This window comes from Falco punctatus (genome assembly GCF_963210335.1).
Source record: "Falco punctatus genome assembly, chromosome: 5".
NCBI lineage: Eukaryota > Metazoa > Chordata > Aves > Falconiformes > Falconidae > Falco > Falco punctatus.
The window spans coordinates 71572077-71599952 of record NC_137584.1 but is presented as its reverse complement, the minus strand read 5'-3'; the positions used below and the strand labels follow the sequence as shown (position 1 = coordinate 71599952).

General features: G+C 46.9%; 1 protein-coding gene across 1 annotated transcript in view; it reads right to left on the bottom strand.

Moving 5' to 3' along the window:
- The window catches only part of RP1L1 (RP1 like 1), a 77008-nt gene that overhangs the window by 46021 nt on the left and 3111 nt on the right, over nucleotides 1-27876 (bottom strand). Inside the window, exon 2 of the mRNA XM_080389167.1 lies at nucleotides 8-27423. The gene's annotated coding sequence lies outside the window, so the exon portion shown is untranslated. The remainder of the gene's footprint in view (nucleotides 1-7; nucleotides 27424-27876) is intronic.

Sequence of the window (27876 nt, the reverse complement as noted above, 5' to 3'; positions counted from 1 at the left end):
AACTCACCACAAAGAAGGTAATCCAGGTACATAGCTTTGCTCATGTCAATAATCCATGCCAGGTCAGGCCTCCCTTGAGCCCTCACAGCAGAGATCAAAAGCCAGGCAGAGAAATCTCCCAGGTTTACGCTTCTCAGCCCTGCAAACGAAAGATGGAACACTTCTGCTCGCTTGCTGCCTGCACAAGGGGATGGGCCCCCACCTCCTTTCCTAAAGCTTCACATCTCTGCCCTTCTTGCAGCTTTCCCCAACACCACAGGCTCCAGTGCGCAACCACTCCTCCCGATAAAAAAACCAAACAGGCTCTTCTGCATGGGGTAGCCACTTGGAATGGGATTAAGACGAGCAGAAAGGAGCTTACAGCTGAGCACCATCTGCAGTGATGATAATTAACTAATGAGGTTTTAAAGATGCTTTTTTTTCCTCTTGGTCCTCATACAAATCTGATGACTGAGAAATTTGCATCACCATGTATACCATGGTGTCTGCTGCTTGACAAGCCTAACCCAGTGCCTCCTCTTCCTTGGTATTCAAGTCACAAGCTTGAACGCAGGGTAAAAGCTGGCTCCTGGTGGCAAAGGCTTTCTTGCCTTTTCTGATCACAAAGCCCATGTTTTAAGTCTCCAGCCTGTGATATGCAGTAAATAAATCAGACTAAATGATTGCAAAGGTCCCTCCCAGCCTGAAAAAGACCTCATGAATGGCAAAAAAAAAAAAAAAAACCAAACCCAAAACTCAGAACCCAGGACAAAGTTTCCTATATTCCATTAGAGGATCTTAAAGGGCACCTACAAATGATCTTTAAGATCCCTTCCAACCCAAACCGTTCTGTGATAAGGAACGACAAAAATCACAACCCCAAAGAGACAAGGGGAAACATCATTCACCAGTGGGAAAAGAGGCATCTTCATATCCTGGTGAGGCTAGAAACAAAACAAAACAACACAGTGAGGCCAAGTGCAGACCCCAAATGTCCTAATGCCTAGCTCAATACCTTCACCTCAGCCTTCTTGCCAAAAGACTCTCTCATTTTCTTACATGAAAACACTCCCCAGTCTGCAAAGCTGATGTCCTCTGCAGTCCCTGTTAACGATTATTCACCCAAAAACTTTCCAGCTTATGCTGAGACTGCATTCCTGCTTCCTTATCTGGGCTTCCTTTAGGTTGTACCAAGAAGATGCAGCAATAATGGTGCGTGGCTGGGTGTCACCCCAACCTTGTACTGGGAGACAGCATGCATGGAAACTACCTGACCACACACAGGTATCTACACTATGGACCTGGTGAGCATCCTACACTCCCTGCTCAGCATGCTCCTCAGGGCACAATTCCTCCCATTTTACAGCTGATGTCAGAAACAGGTCAGCTGATTCACCCTCAGGAGTGCCTCGGTCTCTCCAGGGAATAAATGAAGTCTGAGATGTTAGCTCAGATACTAACCTCTACCTCATAAACATCTAGAGTTGAAGGAGATGGGTGCCCACTCTCAGCCTGCCCAGTCATACGGTTCACATAAGGATAAGCAAGTGCTTAAGCACAAAACCTTCCTGCATCCCAGAGTGAAAAGAACTAGCTAGCCGCAGTACTAAATATCATCCAATTATTGCTACTGTTCCTTTGGTGGTGATCAGGAATCCTCATTGTAAATATGGCTTCTGTTACATTTTACCAATAAAAACTAGAAGGATGCCCTTCTTTTTCTCCCAAGCCTGAAGTACTCTTTTAACAGTCAGATGTCTTCTCACCTCACCTTAGATGCAGACCAGTGTCAGCCCAGCTGTGCGAGAGCCAACAAATCTCAGAGTGGTTCAATGCTCAGTTACCACTGAGCCTAAAGACACGCTGTGGTTGACTGTCAAATAAATTAGATTTGTGCCAAAATAACAAATGGTACTGTCCCCTTCAGAAGTTGCTGTATTTTTTTTTTCCTTCTTTTGAGGAAGAAAAAATTAGGGAATAAACCTGCAAATTTTTTAATTTCACCTGGGGGAGGACATCTCTGGGCCCTCTGCTTTAGAATGAGCTGAACCATTTTCTAGGCTCTGTTCATCATGTCTCATCTAGGAGCAACATCATATGCAAAACACACACATCATAGGCATAAAGAATTCAATGTCTGAGTTTATACAATGAATCCCATCTTTACCCCACATGAGCTGTAGCTGTAAATAAGTAGTCCCAGCAATTACTAAGTACCTTCAGGTGCTTTTGGTCCTTCTACATGGAGACAGGGAGAGACCTGAGACAGATCTGAATTACCTTTGCAAGTGACCATTGCCCTGCTGACGACAGACCAGGGGCTGTTTGCAATGTATTATTCAATGATGGAACTACAGCAGAATCTAATTCTGCATGATTCACCCAAAATAATACTCCAAAACACAAGGCCACAAGAAGAGTGCTGTAAAAACATTTTCCTCTTGTGTGTTGTACTCCCATCTCCTTCCCTGCTCTCTCCCATCTGAAACTTAAATCACATCTGCAGTGATTTTCAAAGTGGAGCTGAAAGCAGGGCTCACTGCAGACATGTGTGAGGACTCCACACGTTGCAGCCTGGAACTTCAGGCAGGTGTCATGTTAAATCTCTCAAGGGATTGATGGCTGTTTGTCGTCGAAATGAGGGGAATCTCTCCAGCTTTATCCTGTGCAATGGCTTCATAAGTTAAAGCTGCACATGATCAGCTTGACCTTACGCTGCAGTTGTTGACTGGGTTTTTTTTCCAAAAGAAGATTACACATTGAGTTGCTCAGAGTGGATTCCCAGCACTTTTCTCCTCTGAGATTGTTGTAATGATTGTTTAATACCATTAATTGCATTTTGGCAACCTTCATGACTGATGAGGAGAACCTCAGTCCATCCCACTCCTACCAGTTTGATGCCAGTGCCAGCAAGAGATGCCCAGAGCCTGGAAGGGGATGGCAGGACAGCAGGAGAGCACCTGAAGGTCAGCACAAGGGGATCCCAGCCGCTCCAGGCAGTAAGCCAGCTTCATCAGGGCCAGCCTTAAACACCTCTGTGCAAACACAAGTTGTGTGGGCAATAAACAAGAGGAGTTAGAGATGTGCACACCTGCAGGGCCACGATCTTAGCGGCATCACAGAGACACGGTGGGGTGGCTCCTGTGACTGGAGTGTTGGGATGGAAGGATACAGGAAGGACAGGCAGGGGACACGAGGGGGGTGTCACCCTCTATGCCAGTGACCCCCCAGAGCGCACGGAGCTCTGCCTGGGGATGGGTGAGGAGCCACCGAGAGCTTATGGGTCAGGATCAAAGGGAGGGCAGGGACAGGTGGCATTGTAGTGGGGGTCTGCTACAGGCTGCCCCACCAGGATGACCGGGCGGACGGGGCCCTCTATACACAGATAGGAGCAGCCCCACGTTCACAAGCCCTGGCCCTCATGGCGGACTTCAGCCATCCCAGATCTGTTGGAGGGACAACACAGCAGGACATAAGCAATCCAGGAGGTTCCTGGAATGCCCTGATGATAACTTCCTTCTCCGAGTGACAGAGGAGACAACGAGGAGAGGTGCCACGCTGGAGGCATTCCCTGTGAGGGCGGCGAGGCGCTGGCCCAGGCTGCCCAGAGCAGCTGTGGGTGCCCCATCCCTGGCAGGGCTCAAGGCCAGGCTGGACGGGGCTGGGGGCAGCCTGGGCTGGGGGCAGGGGTCCCTGCCTGTGGCGGGGGGTGGGACTGGGTGGTCTGTAAGGTCCCTTCCAACCAAACCATTCTGTGATTCTATATTACCTGTTAATCTCAATGTGACTTCAAGGCACTAATGAAAATGGACTCACCTGCAGAGGTGGCTGAGGATTTTTTTATTAAGTGTTAAGGGAAATTGCAAGGAGGAAAAGGCATTTTGGAAAACGTGTTAGGTTTGAGAAAACTCCTGCTAGGAACGTTTCTCAAATTCAGGGCTGAACCCTAGTGAAATCTACAGGGGAGAGAAAACACCTAGGGTGGATAGCTATTAACCCAGATTCAATCCTTTTTAATAAATTAAGAATCACTCTGTAGATCCCAGCTCCACACCACAGTGACTGTCCTGACCCTGTTTCTTCTTAAAATAAAGCGTCCTATAAGGTCTTGAGCCCAAGAAAAAGCCACGGTGCTCATCTGCATTGAGTGTGAGAGAAAGGCAGATGCAATAGTATGTTGAACGTGACACAGCAGCAGATCATGCAGCAAACTCGGGGGTCTCCTTTTCTAATCCCCCTCTTCCATTAATAAACACTCTTGCTCCACAATGTAGAAGGACAGACAGGATAAATCTGCTGACTGAGAGACAGGGAGAATCTAAGCTCTCTGATGCCCGTAAAACTCTCCTTATGTTTGGGTATTAGCGCCTATTTCTAATTCATGATTTAAAGGTCTTATGCTTAACAACTGAAATTGCCGAGAGTGTTTGGTCTCCCTCAGAGAAGTTGAGTACAGGATGATTGGGGTTACTTTGGGCAAATCACTTAACAAAGCAATATAAGGCAGCACCTTGTTTCCAGCAGGTGCTTAACTTCCTCCTAGGTTGTCCCCTGCTGAATAGGGCTTAATTTTCTCGATTTAGCTTCTATTTACACATAGTGAAAGGATCTCAGTCCTGGCCTCCCAGAGGTATTCATCAAGAGGTAATTGTGTTGCTCAGCCTGCACAGCAGAAGAGGCTGAGCGTAGACCGCCCAGTTTGTCTCAGTTATCTGTTACCGCTCTTTACCAAAATAATTCCCCCACCTAACAACGCTCACTGCAGTCCCCATGTGCGTGGTGATATGTCAGTATTATATAATTTTATGCAAACTGTACTTAAGGACTGGTTTGCTCATATGATCCCAGCTATGGATGACCAACATCTAGGAAGACTATGAAGCCTAGGTATTATCAAGACTACGTGAGGACCTCTGTAGAGTCTAGAAACTTAGGAAATATAGCTGCAGGTACACCTTTGCCCTAACTACAGCAGATCCCTCTTTCCCATTGAGACTGGATTTATTTCTTTTCCAAATCTCCCCTCCTTCTTAATCAAAACCACACTCGACTTCAGCATTGCAGGGTTACTTCAAAAAGCTTTTGGTTCACTCCTATGTTTTATAAAAATAGAATCACCTGAAAACCAAACTAGGAAACACAGATCTGTTCTGAGATGTAGCTGTATAAATGCATTAAACTACTGGGGACAGCACAAGTGAAAATGAAGTTACTCAGTTGCCCTCTGCTCACTTCCATAAAATGGCTCTGGATTTGCACTGCTTGGGGTGACGGAGGAATTTAGCCTTTAACTAATAAATCCATGAAGGGATTGTCCCATTATTAATTCAGGACAGGGACAGAAATAATTACATTGTTAAAAGGGCACAGGTAAAGCACATTGGAGAAGTTTATTATAAAGGTGTTGCTACCCCAAAGGTGGGAAATACCTTTCTGAACCCAGCGAGCTGACTTTTCTGAGCCAAGCCACAGGCAACAGCTGTGCTGTCTTCTGCTGCCCAACAACACCAAAAAGACTAGCCCCATCAAGGTGGATAGCGGAGAGGCCAAAACCACACGTCTCAAAATGATAATCACCTTGGAGACATTTGACTGGCAGGACAGTGAGATTACCTTGCTTTTGTCTGTTACAGAGATAAGAGATGGCTGTGGGATGCTCGAGCATCTCCCCAGACCTCACCTTATGCCTGAGCCCCTCTCTAAGACCAACCCCGGGGCTCCCAGTGGAGCTGTGACCACAGTGGGAGGTCTGAGCAGGACCTTCCATCAACAGTGGCTCTTCTGAGTGAACCAAAAGGGGAGCTGGAGCTTTCCCAGGCTTTGATGCACTTATCTTGGCTGGAGCGCAGCCTCTGACATATCTTCAGAGGTTCATCTCTCAGCACTGTGACACAACCAGGCAGAGACTACCAGCAGATGCACGGGGTGATATCGCTGCCTCAGCCCAACACCCCTGCCCTCACCATGCTCTCTGTGTGCTGGGTTCTGAGATTAGGATCTCAGGTAGCTGTTGGAGGCAGATGATCTTTGCTGGGCTGAAGTGAAGGTCTTTGGTCTCGCAGCAGTTACACCTGGGTCATGGCAAGGGTTCCCAGGACTGGTTTTTTCACCCTCCAAGGTGCTGCCTATTGCAACAAACCCTGCAATGCAGAGAGCGGTGGGTGTGATGCAGAACACAAGGGCAAGAGATGATACACCTTTCCTACTAATCCCCTTGTACCCAAAATCTGCATAAGAGGGAACTGCCTTATATGCTAAGTCATTAATGTATTAGCACTAAGAGCATTAGAGGCTTGATTAGTACCGTAACCTCCACACCCCCACCCACCACATGACAGTGCTTTAAAGGGCTCCATCCTTGCCTGGTTCTTGTGCCTTCCAGCAACCATTCATCATCTTCTGCAGCTATACTAAGATACACCTATGTGCCAGCAACAGGCTTGATGTCTGCTCTTCTTAGATGATGTCAGCTCCTTGCAGGAATCAGCTGCTTTGCAAGCAGTTGTGACTGATTCCTATAGCCATACCATGACATTTCCACTTTGAGATCCTGTCTTCAGTCCAAAGGTAGTTTCTGCAAAGCAGAGCTTTTAATGGCTAGGGTTTTTCTACAGTTTCAGCTGCATTGGCCTGAATTAATTCAGCCAAGCTGTAGGCATTTACAGAGCAAATGGAGAACTTCCTTAAGGATGATCTTTTCTGGAAAGAATTCAGGCCACACAGAGGAGGTGGAGGTGGGGGGACATCGTATATGGAAAGCTCCTGTATTCTGAGGAATGATGCATCCCTCTCTAAATCTGAACCTGAAGATTTGGTCACAGTCATAGCACACAGGGAAATTGCTCCTACTCATCCCAGGAACTGCTTGCTACTTTGAAATTCAAAAAGTGATGATGGAAATGATAGTTCTGAGCAAGACACCAAAATATGTGGTGATTTCCTGGCTGTGGTGCAGACTCTGAATGCTCCAGCACATGTTCTGCAACTGGGACACAAACTCTTACTTCAGCTCACCTCATCAGCAGCTGTGGTGAAACAGAGGATATAGGACTTGAATGCAGCAGGCAGCCTTTAGGTAAATGTACCTTCTTGTGCTGGAGAATGTCCCGTGTTCTCTGGGATGCACACACAAATGACCCCAGGAGCAGCTATTCTGATCAACACCAGGACTGGGAAGGGAGAGGCACATAAGTGTGGATAATCTCAGAGTTCAGACAAAACCACAACTGATTCTTTGGGTTAGGGAGGTGGTGATGATAACTGTGATTTGCTTGCTCCAGCATTATCATGCATCATGTTTTGGAGATGCAATACTCATACAGGACAGGGAGATGACATCTCTACTGGGAAACTGAATGGTGCTTGTAGTACTTTTCTGGGTCAGAGCTGGCAATGTCCACAGTATTTTACTTCCTTCAAAACAAAGTGATTGCTTCCTGACTACCTGGGACTGGGGATGGTCCTTAGTACCTGCTATCCCCCAGACTGGGCCTGGGACTTACTTGGCCCAGACCAAAGCTAGACCTGGGACTGTGCTAATTGTATAACAGTGTATATAGACCAGTTACCCATAGCCCGTGCCCTACAGCTGGTTAATTTGTGGTTCTTAGCATTCAGAGAGAAGAAAAAGCTGAAGCCTAAGAGGAAAGCAAGGAACATAATTACAAGGCTTGAGAGGGCTGAACCTTGAGGAAGAAGAAAGCTGAGTGCAGTCAGGCTCTCAGGTGTCAGAGGGTGCATGACTCAGTGCAGAAATGCCTCCCCAAGGAAATGCTACTGCTTGCAAACTGGAGGCTCCTGGCCTACCCACCCCCTAAACTTGACCCTCTGGGAAAAACTTTTAGAAGATGAGTTTTCAGGACAATTCTGGGACTCAGGAGATTCAACACATCTAGGGAAATTGGCCTGGATTTCTCCTGGCTGTGCTGAAAAGGGAAATGCCTTAAAACTCCCCAACACAAGAACATCACAGGATGCACCGTGTGTCCTTCTGGGATTCAAAATCCACCCTGCCAGCTACTTCACTGAACCTCTGCTCTTCCCAGGCACTGAACCTCTGCTCTTCCCAGGCCTTCTCTCTTGTTTTTTTTCCCTCTCCCCTTTTGCTTTCATCTTCAGGGTTGAGTGTAGTTCATTTTCTTTTCCCCTGGAAGTAGCCAATAATGGGAGTCAACAGTTTCCTAATAGAGCACCAGAAGTTGATTCTGTCTTCCCAAAGCCTCTTGCAGAGCCCAAAGACCCCTCACCACCACAAAAGGAGCCACTTCAGAGGGATGGGATGCCAACTTCTGTGGGAGCTCCAAGGATGGGAGCCCTGCAACCACATTTGACATCTGAAGCGCAGTGCCCACCTGGATGTCCTCTACAACAGCAGTGAGGAAGATGGAAGATTTCCTCAAAGAGATGAAAGGAAATCGAGGACTAACCTTGTGAGGTCCAGGGTGAGCTGTTTGCCCATTGTGTCTCACCAGGTGGAGGGAAGGGGTGAGAGGAGACCAGCATCCCAAGGCCAGCAGAAGAAATAACCCAAAATTGTGCACTTCTGATACATAGTTTTAATCTGAGCATTCAGCGATTTGTAACACCTACAGTATATGGCTGGTGGGCCAGATCCAGGCTGTGGGATGGCCTCAGCTCAAGCCGCTTTCAGATAAGGCAACAGCAGGTGTCTTTAGACCAGCACATGAAACCCAGCCTCCCAGTCTATGCACTGCCCAGCACCAACAGCCTCCTCTAGCCCATCATAAGCCCCACACCTGGGCTCCTTGTAACAGCACCATCTGACCTTTGCAGTCTGGTCATCCCCAGATTCACCCCACATAAACTTCAGACCTTCCCAAGATCTCTAAGTAAGGTGTTCCACAACCTTTGGGTCTTCCCTGCAAATGGAAAGGAAAAGATGCCTCCAGAGAGGGTTTACGTAAAGAGTGTGGGATGGTTATCTCAAAATCCAGGCCGTAGCAGGCAGATGTTGCTTCAGAGAGGGAGTACAATTTGCACTGTGTGTAAATCTAGGCAGAAAAGCCCATGGTGGCCTGAGAGCTGCCCCAGGATAGGAAAAGCCCCGGAGGGAAGGGTTTGTTAGAGCTGTAGTTGCTGGGGACACCAGGAAGTCATGCTCCGCTATGCTCTGGGCAAAATGTCTGGGAGCACAGCCCGGCAGAACAAGTCTGATAGGGTTGCTGGCATATTCACACTGGCATGATTGGTATGAAATCATGCCCTCACCCTACCTCCCAGTGAGCTGCTGAAGAGCTTCCCTGTTTTGTAATAGAGATGGCAACTTTCATCCGTCCCCTGCCAAGCGGGGATCTGAGTGCAGCGGGTAAACATCCCTGTGCTCCCCTGAGGCCAGCGGGCACGAGGGGATCCTGCCCACTGCTCCTGCTGACATGGGGCAGAAGGGTGCTCACCCCGACACACACCTGTGGGCTTACTGCAGCAAGCGGCTTTACTCAACACACACGTACTCACAGTAGGGAGGTGGGTGAGAATTTGCTCCTTTGTAAGGCTGGCGCAAGGGACTACTGTTTATCTTAGGCAATGCAGCTTTGAGCTTGGGTTTTGTCCGGACACTTTCCTTGTGCTGTCTTTTCCCCAGCCGTTTGAAAGTATACTTATACCACATGGGAATCGAGAAGTTAAATAAAAACCCTGAGATTTCAGTCCTTTGCGTGGCAGCAAAAAATACTGCTACTGATTTTACTTGTATCTTATATTGCTATGGGCTTACATACGTTCTTGGGCATCAGGTCTGGATACAGATTCTCCATCACAGTAGTATTAATCTAGAGTAACCAGGTTAAAATTGAAGGAGCTACTAAGGTTTTACACCCTTGAAATGCATCCAGAGTTCAGCCCCTCACTTGACGCTGAGTAAAATATTCATGTTGGCTATGACAGTCTGTCCAGGAAGGAGAAATTGGCTCTACTGGATGAAATCTTGCAGAAACCTGGCTATGCCTCTGCTGCGAACCCCAGTGCAGATGGGTTCCTCCCAGTGATGCTTTTCTTCTTCCAAAACCACTGTCTTGATTTGTTAAGCCTCTACCCCTGCTGCTGTAGACATGTCACCATTTTGCCCAGCCCTGACTCTTCACTGAAGTGGCCCCAACTGTTTAACGACAGATGTGAAGAACCTTAATGGAGCATTTTATACTCACTTCCAGCAGTGGAGTCTCCCGAGGATCACCAGGAATGCACTGATAAATACAAGGAGTGAATTAGCCCTGAACTGTGTCTGAGCATGCGTACGGATAACCAGACCACTTACTTGAGTCACTTGGAATTTTGGCTACTACTAAAAGTAACGCCAAGTCCCTGGCCACTTACACACTCTCAGAAGCAGTTCCCAGGCATGGACTGGGAGCTAGCACAGGACAACCTGTTTTGAAGGCTGAATTGGACAGCAGGAACATGGCCAAACCGTATCAGGTGAACCAAGACCCAGAGAAAGGACAAGGCACTGCTATTGCAATCAACTTCTTAATGTTGCTTCTGCTGGTTGTGGCTTTGTTGGCTATGAATATATTAGTAGCTTGAGGGTTTTACCCTGCAAGACCCTCAGCTTGCATTGTCTTAGTGGTTTCAAAGCGGGAAAAACCACTTTGAAGTATCTGCATTGTTATGGCCATTTACAAACATCATCAGGCAGTTTGTTTCTTTCTTGCCTCCACTTGCTGCCAAGAAAGAAATTAGAATTAATGCTTCCCTTGTTTGCATAGGAGACAACAGAGTCGCTTCACGCCGCTGGGTGTGCCCACTGCATACCCGGCACAGCCTTGGGGCAGTGATGGGCAGTCACCTTTGGCTGTGGAGCTCAGTGTGAACTTCCTTAAAGCTTCCCTTACATCCAGCATTGTGCAGAGCACCTGCAGCTGGGGGCTTGTCCCAGGCTTTTCACAGAATCACAGAGTGATGCAGTTTGGAAGGGACCTCAGGAGGTCTCTGGTCCAGCCCTCCCATTCAAAGCAGGGTAAGTCTGAAGTTAGATCTAACTTCAAAGTTATAACATATTGCTCAGGGTCATACTCTGCACTGTTTTGAGTATCTCCAAGGATGGAGATACCACAACATCTCCGGGTACCTCCTCCAATTTTTTATTGTCTTCATGGTGGATTTCCCCCACCTTTCAATGTCTAACCAGGATTTCCATTTTTGCAGTCAAAGTCCGTTGCCTCTTTTCCTTTCACTGTGGGCACCCAGGGAGAACCTGACTCTACTTTCTCTATATCCTCCCATTAGCTCCCAGTTGAAGACAGCAATAAAATCCCCCTTAGACATCTCTGTTTATGGCTGAACAAACCCAGTTCCCTCAGCCTCTGCTTGTACATCCTGCCCTTTAGCCCCCTAACCATGCTGGTGACCTTCTCCTTGACTCTAGTTTGTCAAACCTCTCCTTGTGGAAAAGCCCAAAAGTGAGAAGCACAAAACCAGATATAGTATTCTGGAAGTGTCTTACAAGTACCAAATACTTCCATACAAAGAAGAAAAGATCTTCTACTACTATTATGCTGTTCTATTACACTGTGTTACACTCCAGAAGGTGTAATAAGGGTTATTCTCCTCTTGGGCTGTTTTTACTTGAATTGGTGCATGTAAGACAGGAATCTGATCTAAGTGACCAGGGATCTAGATCCCTTTCTCCTTTATGCTTCCACTGAGAATGAGAAGGATAGGGCAAGTGAGAAGAGAAACCAGCAGCAAGGCCATATCAACACAGTTCAGCAGGAGATGTCCACAGAACAGTTGGTTGAAAAACCACTTATCTGACTATCTATCTCACACACTGGATGGAAAGAGAAGAGGAAATAGTACCATGGCGCCATGTTATTTTGCATGATGTGCTGGTTGGCTTCCCATCTCACTCACCTTTTGGAGGTGGTCCATGCCTACCACATGGCCCAAGAGAGTTAACATGGTTTTGTACTCATGCTGGAGTAAACCTGCTTGCCCACTGGGGCTTTTAGGGCACCTAGAAATCAAATTAAGATGCCACTAATGGATAATGCAACACAGAGCTAGTGCCTATGCCTGAACAGTACCTGGACCCCTTACCCCACCAGGCTCTAAGCATCATATTGAAGGTGCAGAGCAGAGCTGTAGAGAACGTATTACTCTGTCCTGGTTTAGACCCTGCACAGGGAAGCCTGAGAGATTAGGTATTTTGATGCTTACAGAGCTGTTTAATCATAAGATAATGCACAGCCTGTTCACACAAATTAGGGTGGGTCCTGTTTGCATAACGTTGATTTCAGAGATGAATTAATCTCACAGACAGCTTGTTTCTACTGCAGATTTTATCCATTCAGCACATTCGATACAGGATCAGATCTCAGGCTTATGAAATTGTTGCAGGGTGGATTTTGAGAGGAAGGAAGGAGGAAAATGGAAGTGCAACTGAAAAATGTAGCTGGACTTTACTGTATAACTGCTACTGGATTGCTAGGGTTAGGTAGGATTCTGCCAAGGCTTCATAACTTGAAGAGGATCTTTTCCTGTTGCCGACCCTTCTGATCAGAGGATGTTTAATAATAATTCACTCCTTATCTGTTTTGCAAATAATACAACTTCAGTCACGGATCAAACATCCCCCCCAACCCTCCTGGGCTTCTTGTCCCACAGATCTTACAACTTGTCTACCTTCCTTACAAAAATGTGTCCATTCATTACTTTCCCAACACTACAGAGGATCAGGGCACCAATTTCGAAGCATTCCCTTTGAAATAAAAACCTATTCAGGACATCACTGCTTTTAACAAATTAATTAAATTTTAATTAAACATCACTAAGAAATGAAATTTCCCTCTGCAGTCAGCTTGATCTGGAAGGGCCATGGGGCATTCTGACAGAGTTGCAGCTTTTCTCAGCTTTCAGAGGGGAGGTATCTACGCTGATTCATTCATAATCAGCCCACTGAATAATGTATGGGATGCTAATGGCAGTCCAACGTCCTGAGAAGGAGCCAGAATGTACTTCCACAACTCCCTTTGCGGGGAAGAGGAGGTGTGGAGGGGGGGGCGGGGGGGAAATAAATTGCATTACAGTTTAAGAAGCCAGAATGGAAAACACAGCTTTGAGGACTTTGTGAGTTCCTGACAAATGCCTGAAAATGCTTTTTTTTTGGATACGTCAGAAACTACGTTCTGGGCTCTCACTCTAATACTACATTTTCTCTCATCTCTCACTGTAGCAGGAGTACTGATACTTGAAAAGAAGTCTTGAGACAGCCTGTGCTCTCACACAAGCCCCATGAACACAGGGACCAACAAAAGACACAATCAATCAGAGACATGGGCTGCTGAGAGAGGGGAAGCCTCAGAGGCAGGAGCAATGAGACATCAGGAGTTGCAAGGCTCTAGAGAGGACTTGCTCTCATATTATTTCTACAAGCCTAGAAACTGCCCCTGATTGGAAGGGGTTTTTAACAGAAACCCTAAGGCTGTAACCACGGTGTCTGGCTTTGGTTAAATTGTAATTCTAGGCCACCCTAAATTACTTGGTATTCAGAAAGCAGAAAAGCTCTTCCTGCCTTGCCCCAGTGCAGGACATCTCCAGTGTGAGGGGCTGGAGAAACAAAGACAGCTGAAGCACAAGATCTAAGCTTGGCAGCAGCCAACATCTAGATGAATTGAGACGAAAAAGGAAGTTTCTGAGTAGTGGAAACACAATCTTTCTGTTCATTCCTCAACCTTTAGTGTCTTTTTGCAAAGAAAAGGCAGGACAGTATGTCTGTGGGATGAAGCTCATTTTAACTGAGGGTTTGAAGGAAGAGGTGGAGGTGCGGAGTTAGGAGCAGACTGTGCTCTTCATCTCGCCCTACTCTAGCCTTGGGAGCCGCAAATGGAGGTAGCAACAAATTCGTGGGTGGGTGGTGGCACAAGGTGAACAGAGTCAAGTGCAGAGGTCTGTGCTGTGTATGTCCAGGATGCCAAGAAGGTGTCTGTACAAGACCCACAAAAGTCCATAAGGGCCATTTGGCCTGAAAAGAAAAGTCTGGTGAGGGAGCAGTGGGCTCAGACGTGCCCTGCAAACAAAATGCCTTTGGTGGATAAGTGCAGGAGAGATTCAGGAGAACTTGGAGTGTGGGAGAGAAAAGGGTGCTTGTGACTGACAGCAAGAGGGACCTACCAAGACTTCCTCCTGGAATGCGAGGTGTCACCTCACCATTTAACAGTAGTTGTAATCTCTGGCAGTCTTTGGTCTGAACCATTTAACGCATGCCAGCCAATTCCCAGGCGCAGTCAGGAGTCAACACAGACCAAGGACCGTTCCCAAAAGGCAGTTTGGGTTGGGCCACCTGATTTTGGAGGCTCAATAAGTAAAGGCATGGCCAGATGATGCCCACTGGCATAAGCATGAGACAGTAGTGCTGTTGCACTTTTGTTGTCCCTTGCAGACAGCTACCAGTAAGTTGTGTGACAATAGCCCCAAAAGCCTAAACATTAAGTAACTTCAGCAGCCGCAAGGGGCTCAGGACATTCACCATGAGCTTGAGATCTCTTTCCGCTACAGCTGAGCTTTGGCGTCCCCTCAGCCTGTTTCTTCCCTGCAGATCTCAGGGTGGAAATCACAGCACCTCATTCCATTTTGTGTGGTGCTGCGGTAAATCTAGGGTGACCATGCTTCAGTGGGTGTGATGAGGTGCTAAAAGGGTGCAAGAAAGGGGTGGAGTATGCTACATCTGGTGGGCCTGAACTTACATGGAAGCAAGTGTGTAGTTGCACTCAACCTTTAGGGGCTGCACTCAATGAAACCAGCATGTGGTCGGAGGACGGCCATATCTTAACATTAATATGTTAACTCAGCATTTCGGCTTCCTGATTCCATGACTGTAAAGTGCTTGGGATGAAGGACTATTTTGTTGTTTTGCATTTGTAGAGAAGCTGGCACCTGCTGGACCCTGGCTGAAGTCCTCTGGCAGTTCAGTGATGATAATACTGCTTAAACAAGCATGAAACACTGGTGGTGAATCTGGGTCTTGTCTGTGCTACTCCAGGCTCTTCATGTGTCGCTGGGATCCATTTAACTGCAGGAACCATGCTGGAGCCAGCTGAATCCAACCTCACCACTCTTGCTCCCTTTGATACCTCCTGGAGAACACGATGAAGAATGGAGTAAGAATTAAGGGCACTTTTTACAAAGGACAAGATGTCTTATTCTAAAATAGATGTATGAAATACCTTGGCCACGTCTGGAGGTTCTCAGCCCTCCTCTTTGACTAGAGGAAACTTAAATAAATCAGCTCAGTCTTGGATTTTTAAACTATGCCTCTTCTAGCAAACTAGGGAGTCCCAAGGCACCAGTGCTGGAGCACTGTTGCCCACACCCATAAATAGAGCAGGCATTGGCATGGTTTTTGCTTGGCCAGTTGACACTGAGCCAGGCAATTCCTGCATGCATTTTGGGAGTTTGCACTGATTAGGGCAATTCCTAATAGGCAACGTAGGTGTACCACCCTAATAAGAAGCTTAATATTATGATTATTTGGGTGGGGAATGGGCAGAGTAATATTTAGATAACTAATGGAGATACAGCTCTTGAATGCCTAAATTTAGGTGGGATAAATAGCACCCTACATTTTTTTCTGTGATCCTTAGATGGATGCTGATGCTCATCCTGCCATTTTCACTACAAGGGCATTCACCAATGCTGTGAACAGGGCTGTGCATAAATTAGAAGTGGGGGGCAGATCTCTGGCCTTCAGTTCCCCAGAAATAATATTAGCAGTAATGATGGTAATAAGCAGTGGCGATAAGTTCTTTCTCCTCTTGCCTCCCCAGATGTTGTGCCTGTTTTAGTGCTAAGCACTGTAGACCTGGTGTGGTACAGGGTTGTACTGCAGTGTGCATCTTGAACAAATACTGTTCCCAAGACTGGCCGACACTTGTGTGTCACTGTGGTGTTGATAACACACACATTTCACCTCCTCCTTGCTCCCCTGACAAGCATGTGCAAAGCTGCAGGATTTGGGGACTTATATATTATGTGTTTTTCCCTGTATAATCGCACAACGGATATAGACTTAATTTTTACGTATGACCCTGTATTTGCAAAAGGTCAGTGTGGTAGTCAGGCACTTTGCACAATAATAACCTGCTCCTGTTCATCCCACAGGTTTCCTGAAAGATTTTCATGCCTAGGCAGGATGAGGTGTACATGGTCAACTCCTGGTCTCACCCCCCCTTGTTAACCATGCCCATGACAAGGCTCATTTTTGGACATCCAGCCTGAAGAAAGTCCAGGAGATGTGCCTCCAAGCAAAATCGGTGGGCATCGGGCTCCTACATCCTCATGTAATTAAGCTCTTTCAGATATTTCCCATCAAAAAGCACCAAGGGAATGCTGCACTTAATCACCACATCAGTTTATTCAACACTGCTTCACTTCCGTTCCCCAGTGGGCTTGGCTGTGCTTTTGCCATGTGTTGCTGTGGATCTTCCTTCCTGGCCAAATATTTTCATGCTAACAATTTTTAATCTCCCAAGGCTCAGCCTATTACTACAGACATTTCTCCCCAAAGACACCACTCTCTCTCCAGCTCATTAATGTCACCTTGGAGGAAACTAATAACAGTGTCTGTTCACCAGGCTCTTTAGGATTTTGCAGAGAGTAGCGGATGTTCCCAGGTCCCTTAAGAGAGGAATTATCATTCCGGTACTGCAGACAGGTTAGCCAGAGCTCACTGAGGTTAAGGGACTTGGCAAAGGGCATGTAGTGATTTGGTGGCAGAAGCAAGACTGTAATTGCAGAGTCCTGACTCACTCCATTCATAATTACTGTCTGTCGTTGACTTAATGCAGACCGTAGGGTTAGGAAGCGGATCCCCATTTCCTTTCAGTCTCCAAACACGTAACCCCCACACCTGATTTTCAGAAATACTTCCTAGTTCTATAGATGTCACTTTGTGGCTTGACTGAAAATGAGCAATAAGCAATTGGACAATCTGAATTGTTCTCTCAGTTTAGATTTTCAGTATTCTTTCTTCAACAAAAAGCTGCCTTGCTGAAAAAGGTATTTGCTTGTGAAAATCTTCTTTGTTTTTAAATAGAAAATATGTCTTCTCTGACTGAGTTTTGCTTTGTTTAATTGAAAACAATGATTTATTAATCTTATATATTTATTGGAAAATCTCATACTTTTCATCAATAAAAAAAATTGTTCACCTGCATCTATTTAATGTTAAAGTTGAGAGTCCTGAAACTATAGAATCACAGAATGGGTTGGGTGGGAAAGGACCTTAAAGACCACCCAGTCCCACCTCCTGCCATGGGCAGGACCCCTCCCCCCAGCCCAGGCTGCCCCCAGCCCCGTCCAGCCTGGCCTTGAGCCCTGCCAGGGATGGGGCACCCACAGCTGCTCTGGGCAGCCTGGGCCAGCGCCTCACCACTCGCATTGTAAAAAAATTCTTCCTTATGCCCAACACAAATCTATGCTCTTCCGGTTTAACATCGTTGCCTCTTGCCCTGCCACTGACAGACCTGGTAAAAAATCTCCCTCCCTCTTTCTTATAAGCCTCTTTATATATTGAAAGACGGCAATAAGGTCTCCTCAGAGCCCTCTGATCATTTTTACCCCCAGTTACCTTTTCACAGACTGGAAAGGGACTGTGTGACAGAAACCCTATCTCTTCCCATCCCTGTTGCTGTGGTCCTATGTTTCTAAACACTTTTGAGTTTTAAGGTTAGGAGCATTTTTTATTTCCTCTCACTTCCCCTCAAATATTTCCCATTGAGATAGGATATAGTAGGAACACTTCAAAATCAGAAGACGATCCCATCAGAAATGTTGGGGTGGTGTATGATCTTGTGCTGTCAATCAATTTATGAGACAGATGTCCCAGTAATACCCTTTATTGCCCATAAATACAGTTTAGTTCTCAAGCCAAAATCTGCTTTACAGTTTTTAGAGATGAGATTCAGCTCACCTACATTTAGCTGTCTCCACTGAGATCAAATGCCACTCCAAAACTTGGGGAGATAAATCCCCTACCCGATCAGGCTCTTTCCTTCCTGCCAAATAACCGCAATCCTTTAACCACATAACACCTTGCAGTGCAGAAAGCATCCCCAGCTTAAAGACTGAGAAACAAGGATATGAGGGATGCTCCGATTTGCCCAGAGTCCTGCAGCAGGTTGTGGCATGACTAGGAAGCACCACTGGAGAGCCTGGCCCATCCTGAGTGATTCTGGATGATCATGCAGATGTCATCCTCTGAGAAGCTCACCTCAAAACTTACCTTGAAGACTGGACACTCCTAACAGGTCTTGCCCACGTAAATGCTCTTGTGTCCAGCAGTATAGCTGTGTGTGCGCTGTGGCCGTATCCTCAGAAAAAAGAGGTGTTATGGTGTCTGAATTCAAAAAATATCATCAAAATTATCCAAGCTTCATATTTTGGGACTTCCATGCCCTCAGATTGGATTGAAACAGGCCAAAAGAGTTACAAATAATGGAGAACAGGGCAGTAGATGTGGATATTGTGGTTGCAAAAGTCATATTTCCATAGCACTTTCAGTTTTTTCTACTTTTTAATAGCTGAGAGTTTTGCTAAACCAGAAAGGTTCAGAGTTAGGCATTTTGTATTTTCATTATGTTCTCTTTAATCTTCTAAAACTAAATAGGTCTTCAAACTAGTAGAACCTGATGATGAGAATGAAGCCTAATTTGACCAAAAAAATGTTAATACACTAAAAAAAAAAATAAGTACAGTATATTAAAAAAAAACCCAACAAAACCCCACAACTGAATTTTCTGTTTTCTATGGATGTTCTGGGGAGCTTGAATATTGCTATGAAAAATATTAAAAAAAAATAAATGCATCATATCTTCAAAAAAATCAAACAATCTCACTCTGACTGGTCAGTCATCACTTTTATTTTCCCTTTATGCATGTTGGCCATGAAAGAGGAGAGAAAAGTGAAAAAGTTGTGTCAAATGCATTTTCTTTTTAAGTGTGTTTAAGCTAAGCTAAACCTAGCATTTTCTTGAAGTTCCTTTTTCTTTTTTTTTTTCCTTAGAAGGATGTTTTCCACAAGGAAATCATCAATGGAAAATGTTTGACCAGCTGTACTCTTATCTTTAGATCTGGAAACACATGCAATACATGGAAATCCCCACCTCACTTGAAATTTCAAGGGGTGACTGATTTTTGTGCTCATACTTCTTTCAATATGAGTAAGTGTTTCAGTATTTACTTTTGTTCGCTACCCATCCACTCCAGTTCAAGGAAAAATACAGGAAAATTTCCCCTTTTGCCATTACAGTGCATGATCACAGTGCAGGGTTCTGCGAAGCCCATGCCTATTCATTTTTTGCAGCCCCCTGAACAAGGCCTCAGTCTTGGCTCTTTCTTTTGTCTTCAGGGAATTTTAATCTGGAGATTAACTTGCAGTTTGCAGGAAATAGCAGAGACAACCTGGATATATCTCGATAGGGACTGGCCATCAGAGCTCAGTCATCTGCACTGTTGTTAGCATAGTCCTTGGGTTGGTTTTGGCCTGAGCCTGCTGGCGTGAACCCAAATAGTCCCCAGTCATGTGCCAGGAATTAGAATAGTCCAAGAACCACTCCTGGTAGGTTGTTTAGATGCAGCTACCTTGCTCTGGATAGAGTTTAACCGTATGGACTTTACCAGACCAGGCCAGCAGGCCATCAAGGCAGAGCATGGGTGCTGGTCCTGGTTAGCCTGCCTGTAAGCAACTACTTGGGTTCATCATGGAATGTTTTGGGTTTTGTCCCTGAGGTTAATGACTCGAGTGCACCTTTGTACCATGGAGCAAAGTAGCAGAAGGGTCTTGTCCTTTGGTGAATGTTGTCCTACAAAACTCCTTGTCCAACTGCTTTACTTGTCAAAGTCCTCTAAGCAGAAGACTTTGATACCCAGGTTATCTGGAGGATATTTAAACAAGAATTGGTTTAACAATTCTTTGGAAGCAGCACCCTCCCACCCCCTCTCCACCTCAGGTAGGAATTGCAGGAAATAAAATAGTAACAAAAATAAAGATGAAGAGGAGGTTAAGTTACTTTTTCCTGTTAAGTGAAAGTAATTTCAAACACCATTTCATGCTAATAGCTGCCTTTTTTTTTTTTTTCTTCAAAACCAGAGTACCGTAATAGCATGTGTTGACATCTGCAGGATTCTTGCAGGCTTATTTAGATCTGCACCGTTGGGCATACAGCTAAGGTCCCTAAAGGATTTTAACTCACTAGTCTCCCTCTGGAGTCCATGGAAAGAGCTGGCCACCTCTGGAGAGCTAGGAGCAACTCAAGGCAGGAGGATCACCCTTAGGAGACCTTGTCTCCTTTCTCTGGGCTGAATCCAAGCCTCAGGAGCCATTATAATCTCTTTCCAGGTATAACCACCTTCCAAAACCCCGAGTCTCCCAAGGCAAAGTCTCAGCCTGTAAGTCAAAGCTGAGGCTGCTCAAGATGAGCATCTTGTGCAATCACTTCCTTAACGCATACTTCAAACACTTCCACCACTAACTGGTGTCACTTTGTCGTGAGAGAACCATGGTGTCAGAGCTACACCAGCCTGGAGGTCTGTGTGCCACCATATGCCCTCTCACTGGAGAATGGCATAGAGGTTGAAAAACACCATATTGCTCCCTTCTTGGACACTAGGATCCAAAAACGCACTTATGTGCTGCTTCTGCAAAAGGCAGTGAGGGTGGAGAACACCATCCTAGAAGAAGTATACGAAACACTGGAAGACACAGAAGAGAAGCTGGATATAGCAGTAAAAGCCTCCTGTACCGAGAGGCTGTTGGTGTAGCACTTGGAGCAGACTAAAGGGGTTGGAGATGGCTCCAGCCCTCTACCACCAATACACTCTCCCACCTTTCTACCTCTTCATTTTTTACCTATGGGACTAAGGGTGAGGATGAGATATGGGGCCTGTCTTTTTTTTTTTTTTTTTTTTTTTTTTTGCCAAGCTTCAGGTGTGGGAACTAATCTGAGTGCAAGTTCTAATTGCTGGTCACTGCACCTCCTGCCTATATCCTACAAAGGGGCTCTAGTGCAAAATCCTGCTGTTCTTCCAGGAGAGCAGCACTCTCAGCAGGAGCAGCGGGTGCAGAAAGTCTGTAAGATTTGGCTTTTCTTCATACAGCCTGGACTGGAATGGACACCTCTGGTTTTATTTCATACCCCAGCCATGAAGTGCTGATCATGCTAAGGGGAAAAAAAAAAATTGCATGTGCAAATAATTAAAAAAAGAAGAACCCCCCAAACCTCAGACATACACACACACACACATACATGCAGACCTGCTTCGGCTTGCATTACAGGTTCTCAGCCTGGGAGCAAAGCACTTGGGAAATTTAATTAAACTTTAATGAGGTGCTTTGATTGTTAGGCCGTATGCCTAGTGGAATTAGTGTACAATGAAGGGTGTCTCGTCATGCTGCTGGCAATAGCTGGCGAGCTCGTGTAGAGCAGAACATGTCATCCTAAATCACCTTTTGAACTCAGGAAAGCAGCAGGGAAGAACAACCAGGAAAAGCTCTAATGGGTCATTTAATTACAGCAGGTCGGTTACATCTGAGTCCCGCACATCGAAGGAACTCCCTCTGAGTCACATTTGGGACTTTTCAGGAGGTCGAGGAATGGGAGGCAGGCAGGCTGCTGGTGGGCTTCCTTCTTTTCTTTTCTTTGAATAGGCAGGAGCCTGGACCGGAGGGAGGTCCAGCATGGGAGATCCTGGGAGAGCTGGGTGGTGAGCAAGGACTTCCATGGATCCTCCACAGGACTTGGCTGCACAGCCTTCCAGTAACCAGAGGAAGGCACTATTTTGTTGCTAGTGGAGATGTGGCTTCTGTTTCAAACCAAGGGCCTATTAAAGCCCTCTTCAGCCACCAGGGAAAAGCTGTTTTGCAATGTAATGCTGGTGTGGAGAGGGCCATTCAGCCGCAGGAGAGTCCCACCTCCTTCTGCCACAAAGCTAGGCCTCCATCTCACAAAAAACATCATAGATCCAATATGGGATCTCCAGACATCCCTGACAACCTCAACATTTCTGGGAGAAGCTGCTGCACCGGGCTGGATTTGACTGTCACCCACATTTGGCTTGCAGGGTCCCAGAGGGACTGGGACATGGTGCATCCACCAAGGTATGTTGCCATACAAGATCCCTGGTGGAAGGGATCTCTCTCCGAAAGGGACACCCCTCTCTAGGCATCCAGGAAGGTGAGTCCCACATGCCAGGTGAAAAGAGGGTTGCAAGGCTTGCAAAGGAGAATCATAGGATAGTTCAGTTTGGAAATTCCAGCCCAACCCCTCCCCTGCCCAAAGCAGGGGCAATTAGGGCAGGTTACTCAAGAACCTGATGAGTCGAGCTTTCACTGTCTCCCGGGATAGAGGTCCCAAGGCCACCACCATGGAACCTTGTCACCAGGCTTAAGTATTTCCAGAAGTTCACTTGCTGCAACTTGTGCTCATTGTGTCTTACCCTTCCCTGCACACCTCTCACAAAAGACTCTCTGTCTTCCCTACAGCACCTCATTAGGTAGCTGAAAGCTGCCATAAGATATTTCCTGAGCCTTGTCTTCTCCAACCTGAGCAAACCAGGTCTTAGGCTCTCCTGATACATGTGTTTCAGGATGATTACCATAAAAGATAGCCCTCTGCTTGGACCTGTGTCAGTCTGTCAGCAAGAAGGAACTCTAAAAAGAGAAGCTTCGACCTTCTTGCCTTTCTATTTGCTCCTTCAGAGGTTGGAGGATTCATGAAAAAGGTGATCAGTGGCAAGGTAGAATCCATGTATGAGTTTTTCCAGGCTGACATCCAGACCACCTTTGAGATCCCGGAGCTGGGACTCCAAAGAAGACGCTAGCCTTGAAGCCACCTGTTTCAAAGCAACCCTGGAGATCCCAGTTCTGAAATACAATCCTGATCTGCTCTCAATCATGTCAACATCTTAATCAACACCATAGAAGAGGGGGACCAGGCAGATTCTCCCTCAGAGGCATGGAGGGGACAGACGTTTTCTGCTCTGGGCTTCACTAGTGTCATTTATCACCAAGACAGGCTCCTGGGAGGACAACTCTGTTTATTTGGAGGCTTGACTGTTAAGGGCTCACAAAGGACTTGTTAATCCTTGCTCCATCAGGAAGCTCTGGGCATGCTTTAGTCAGGGCTCTGGTGTTGCACCGGCCATAGTCAGCAGTGGTCATCTACTACAGGGGCATGCAGATTTTGACGTGCCTCAAGATGGCCAAGCTGCAATGAAATGTCCTGCTCTGCAGCCCCACCAGGTTCTTCTGTGCACATTACTGTAGATCAACAGTCTGTTGTAGGTCAACCCATTACTGCAGATCAGTCCTCAAGGCAAGGTCCTTTACCTGCTCTGGTCTTTTTACTCCATGTAAATGAACTGGAGCTGTGCTGGGAACATGTCCCAGGAACACAAATGTTTAACACAAACCACCGCATGAGATTTTGAAATATAACTGACATGGGGATAAAACACAAAGTTATGTCTGCACATGCCAAATGATCATGTACTTTGTTCTTGGAAATCTGGAGGCCACCAAGCCAGTAGCAGTATTTCTTGGCATTTCTATAGCATCATCCACCCAGTCTTACAAAACCAAGCTGTCAGTGCACTGACATGGTGTGGCTGGGAGCAACAAACCATTTTGTGTTCTCCACTGTTGTTTTCAGCAAGACCCATTCATTCCTGCTTCTCTTTTCAGCAGACAATACAACTTCTGTGCTCTTTGAGCAGTTAAGAATGTGTGGGACTGTCATAGAATCATTTAAGATCATCAAGTCCAACCATTAACCCAGCAGTGCCAAGTCCACCACTAACCACATCCCTAAGTGCCACATCTACATGTCTTTTAAATCCCTCCAGGAATGGTGACTCCACCACTTCCCTGGACAGCCTGTGCCAGTGCTTGACCACCCTTTCAATGAAGACATTTTTCCTAATATCCAATCTAAACCTTCTCTGGTGCTACTTGAGGCCGTTTCTTCTTTTCCTATCACTTGTTCCTTGGGAGAAGACACCGACCCCACTTCGCTACAACCTCCTGTTAGTTAGCTGTAGAGAGCGAGAAGGTCTCCTCTGAGCCTCCTTTTCTCCAGGCTACCATACACCAGGGTCTTGAGATCTGAGTTACTGAGTAGAGATTGACAGGTGGGCATTCAGCATCCTAAGCCGGTGGGCAACTCCTCCATCTCTCCAACACCTTGCTTCACTGGGGTCCAAGGAAATGTCTGAGTTTGTGAAGTACCAGGGTACTGGCATGATAAACATGGGAATGCATCTCTACCCAAATCCTTTGCTTTTGCAGCAGGGCATATAAAGCAAGCAGAAAATAAGGCCCAGGGCTGGACATCATGTGAATAAAGAATGTATCCAGCAACTTCTCATTACTGAGGGGCTGTGTTTTAGGTTCTGTGGTGTTCGAGTTCAGAGCCCTGCTACCCTAGGATCCGAGTGGAGACAGCTGGGTGTGTCTGAGAGGTAAATCCCACCTTAAACCACTGATCAGACTTGCCCAGATCTGTGCAATCACTGGGGAGGGACCTGGCAGGCTTAGTTAAATGTTGAGTGTTGAGTGGCTGCATCCAAATTTGCCTGTGAGCTGAAAGAGGCAGTGGTCCAGGGAGGGGGAAGAAAAGTTCACGCATGATCATGCAGTGTGATCATGCAATGAGTGCCTTTCACTCCATGATCACATCACGGGATCTCCTGCAACTCCAGGACTCCTGCAATGCCTGGCACCTGGAAGGAGCAGGGAGGCTGCACAAACACGGTCCAGCCTGGCATTTCCTAATCCTAGAGCGCTTGACTGCAACTGCAACACTTCTTCCATCCTCCTGTGCTCGGGGCCGGAGGGGGGGGAAGCAGGAACATTCTCTAAGGTTGTAAGAGCCCAACAGACAAATCCACCCAATTCCCACACTCTAGCATTACCCGAGGTCCCCAGTCTGCATTTATACTCACAAATGAATAGGACCAGGATCTAAGGCACACATGCTTCTGCAGTGACCCTCCAGTTATCTGTAACAGGCTCCCCAGTGTGATTTTGGCCCAGGCCAAGTGGCACTGATGCAGCCAATGCCCAGGTAAGGTGAGCAAAGGGCAGGAGCCGTTTGCAGTAGGCTGTTTGGGTGCCTCTTTTTTGAGGCCAAGAGGGTTTAGTAGGAAGGATGGACCAGTTAGGCTCAGAGCAGACCTGTTCATTTTCCTGCAGAGTTGCACCCACGTGAGCCACCAGGGCTTCTGGAACCACCACGCCACCAGGGCACAGTAGGAATCTGTCACCTCTCCCAGGCCAGCTCTGAAGAGGACACGTGGGACGTGCTCTGCTGAGGCTTTCACCAGTCTGGGCCATTGGTCCTTCTCTTGTCTGGTTTCTGTTAACAGCCCTTAGCCCTACTGTAAGGTCTGTCCTCCCTACCTGATCCAGCAGACCCTGATGCTACTCCTTTCCCAGTCCAGTCTCCGCTCCAGAAAGTTCCTTTCACTAGTCTGGTCCTTTTCTCCTCCATCTTCTGGTTCCTCGGCCAACATCTGTCCTTCCAGTCATGCTCTGTCCCTTCCCAGCTCTACTGTTCCTTGCCAGACCATGGTTGTTCACACCCACCTCCTCCTTCCTTGGCTGCTTTCTCCAGCCTCTTTCACCATCTAGTCCTGTCTCCAGCACCTCAGCTCCTTGTCTCCTGTCTTGCTTAGACTGGGTCCCACCCCCGGCCTCCCACTCAGTGCTCACAGTGCGTGCCATCATTCCCACACCCACCCAGCATCCTTTCGTGTCTCCTCCACCCAGTCTCCCCCCACTTAATGATAGTTTAAAGCTGTTGAAACTCCACAACACACAGGTCTCCCTCTGCAGCGCCTGGCCCCAGTACCTGGATGAATATTCCTGAAGTGAGTAACAAACAAATCAAGTCTCAGCACTCCTGAGGTAGAATGATGCCCAGAGAGGAAGACTGGAGGTCTCCAGACTGGAAAAGAGACGGCTAAAGGGGTGGGATAGGGTATATGGTTACAAAACCATGCGTGGCTCAGAAAGAACAAATAAGAAACACAACTGGAGAAATATGGTATCAAACGAACCTGGCAGGTGGCAGGGTCAAAGCAACTGAAGGAGGTGGTTCATCACTGGAGCGGGGTTGTGAAAAGTATCAAAGTTTTAAACCCACAACCAAGCAAATGTATAGAATAAAACCCCAATGAGGGCAAGTCAAGACAGAGACTTCATAAAGTCCTGAGCTGGAGGTGTCCTGAAGAGGGAGAGGTGCTGGGGTACATCACTCCACTTGCCACATTCTTACACTCATCTTCAGACATGCTTTCCTTACCCCCTCAGAAACAGCAACACCATGGGCTTCTTGGTCTTAGGTCTGGCCAGAGGTGGCCTGTGTGCAGAGATATATACGTGCCATAGTGTGCATATGTATATAATTATAGAATCATAGCACAGGTTGGGTTGGAAGGGACCTTTAAAGGCCATCTAGTCCAACCCCCCTGCCATGGGCAGGGACCCCTTCCACCAGACCAGGTTGCTCCAAGTCCTGTCCAGCCTGGCCTTGAACACTGCCAGGGATTCTAACCTCTTTGGGCAGCTTGTGCCAGTGTTTCACCACCCTCATCATAAAAAATTTCTTCCTAATATGCAGTCTGAATTTACCTTTTTTTAGCTTAAAACCATTTCCCCTTGTCCTATCTCTACAGGTCCTACTAAAGTTTGTCCTCACCTTACTTATACATATATATATATGTGTCATATCTCCTCTGTGTGTGTACATCTATATCTATATCCATATCTATATCCATATCTATATCTATATCTATATCTATATCTATATCTATCTATGTTTTATTTCTCCTGTAGATCAGGAGCTGGGAATACCAGCCCCTCCAGACCAGAGCTGATGGTGCTCCTGGGTTCAGACATACATTAGACCTCTGGCCTTTGCTACTCTGGAGGGGTCCGAGTGGTGACAATCTTCGTGGTATCGTGTGATGCTCAAGACAAGAAGTCTGGCGCTGACAGTAGAAAATCAAACAGCTGGTCCCAGGTCAGGGGGGCTGAGGAGCCTGTTTTAAACTCAGCTTTTCAGCATCCTCCCTGGATTTTGGCCGAGGCCCAAAAGGGCAGCATGGAGACTCTTTATGTGTTAAGGAAGCAAATCCAGCCTTTCCCACTGAAGCTGCGGAAGAAAACCACAAAAGCAGTGTTTTGTTTCCCAAAACAAGATAATAGGGTGGGGGTGGCAGTGAAGAAGGATTTTTGGTGCCCCGGCTGGTCAGGGGGCAGTAGGACCTGACATCCCTTGGTACCTGATGCTGCCTTGTTCCCTGGGATGCCAGAAGGGAGCAGCAGGATCGTGACTCAGCCCCCACATGAGCAGGTTTCCTTCCTGCACCGCCAGCCCGGGTTTCTGATGTTTTGTTTGCCGTGAAGCTCTGGGGGCCAAGCAGGAGCTCCTGGAAATCAAAGAGAAGGAACAACATCTTCGGCTGGCCGAGGCGGGGGGGAGCATTTGGGGTGTCGAGGGAGGAAAGGTGGGAGAGCTGGCAGGGGGGCACGGGGTAGGTCTCCAGAATGAGCCTTCTTAACCCCCAATTCCCCCTGCAGGCAACAATGCTCCTTGGATGCCCTTCAGCTGCCAGTGGAAAACCTTGTGGCTCCGAGCAGGAGGAAAGGAAGGGGCTTCCCCCTTTCCCTGTTCTTCTCAGGTTGTCCTCCAGTCCTCTCTCTCTGACCCCCTGGGTGGGAAACAGGACCCCCAGCAGTCCCTCTTGTATTGACACAGGAGTAAACAGGGGTGGGGAGGCAGCTCAGCTCTCATTAACCACCCCGCGCAGGAGACTGCCAGATTTTCTCTGTTATCAGACTTCTCCCTATGGATGCCAAAGACAAGACTCTCCATCAGAAGT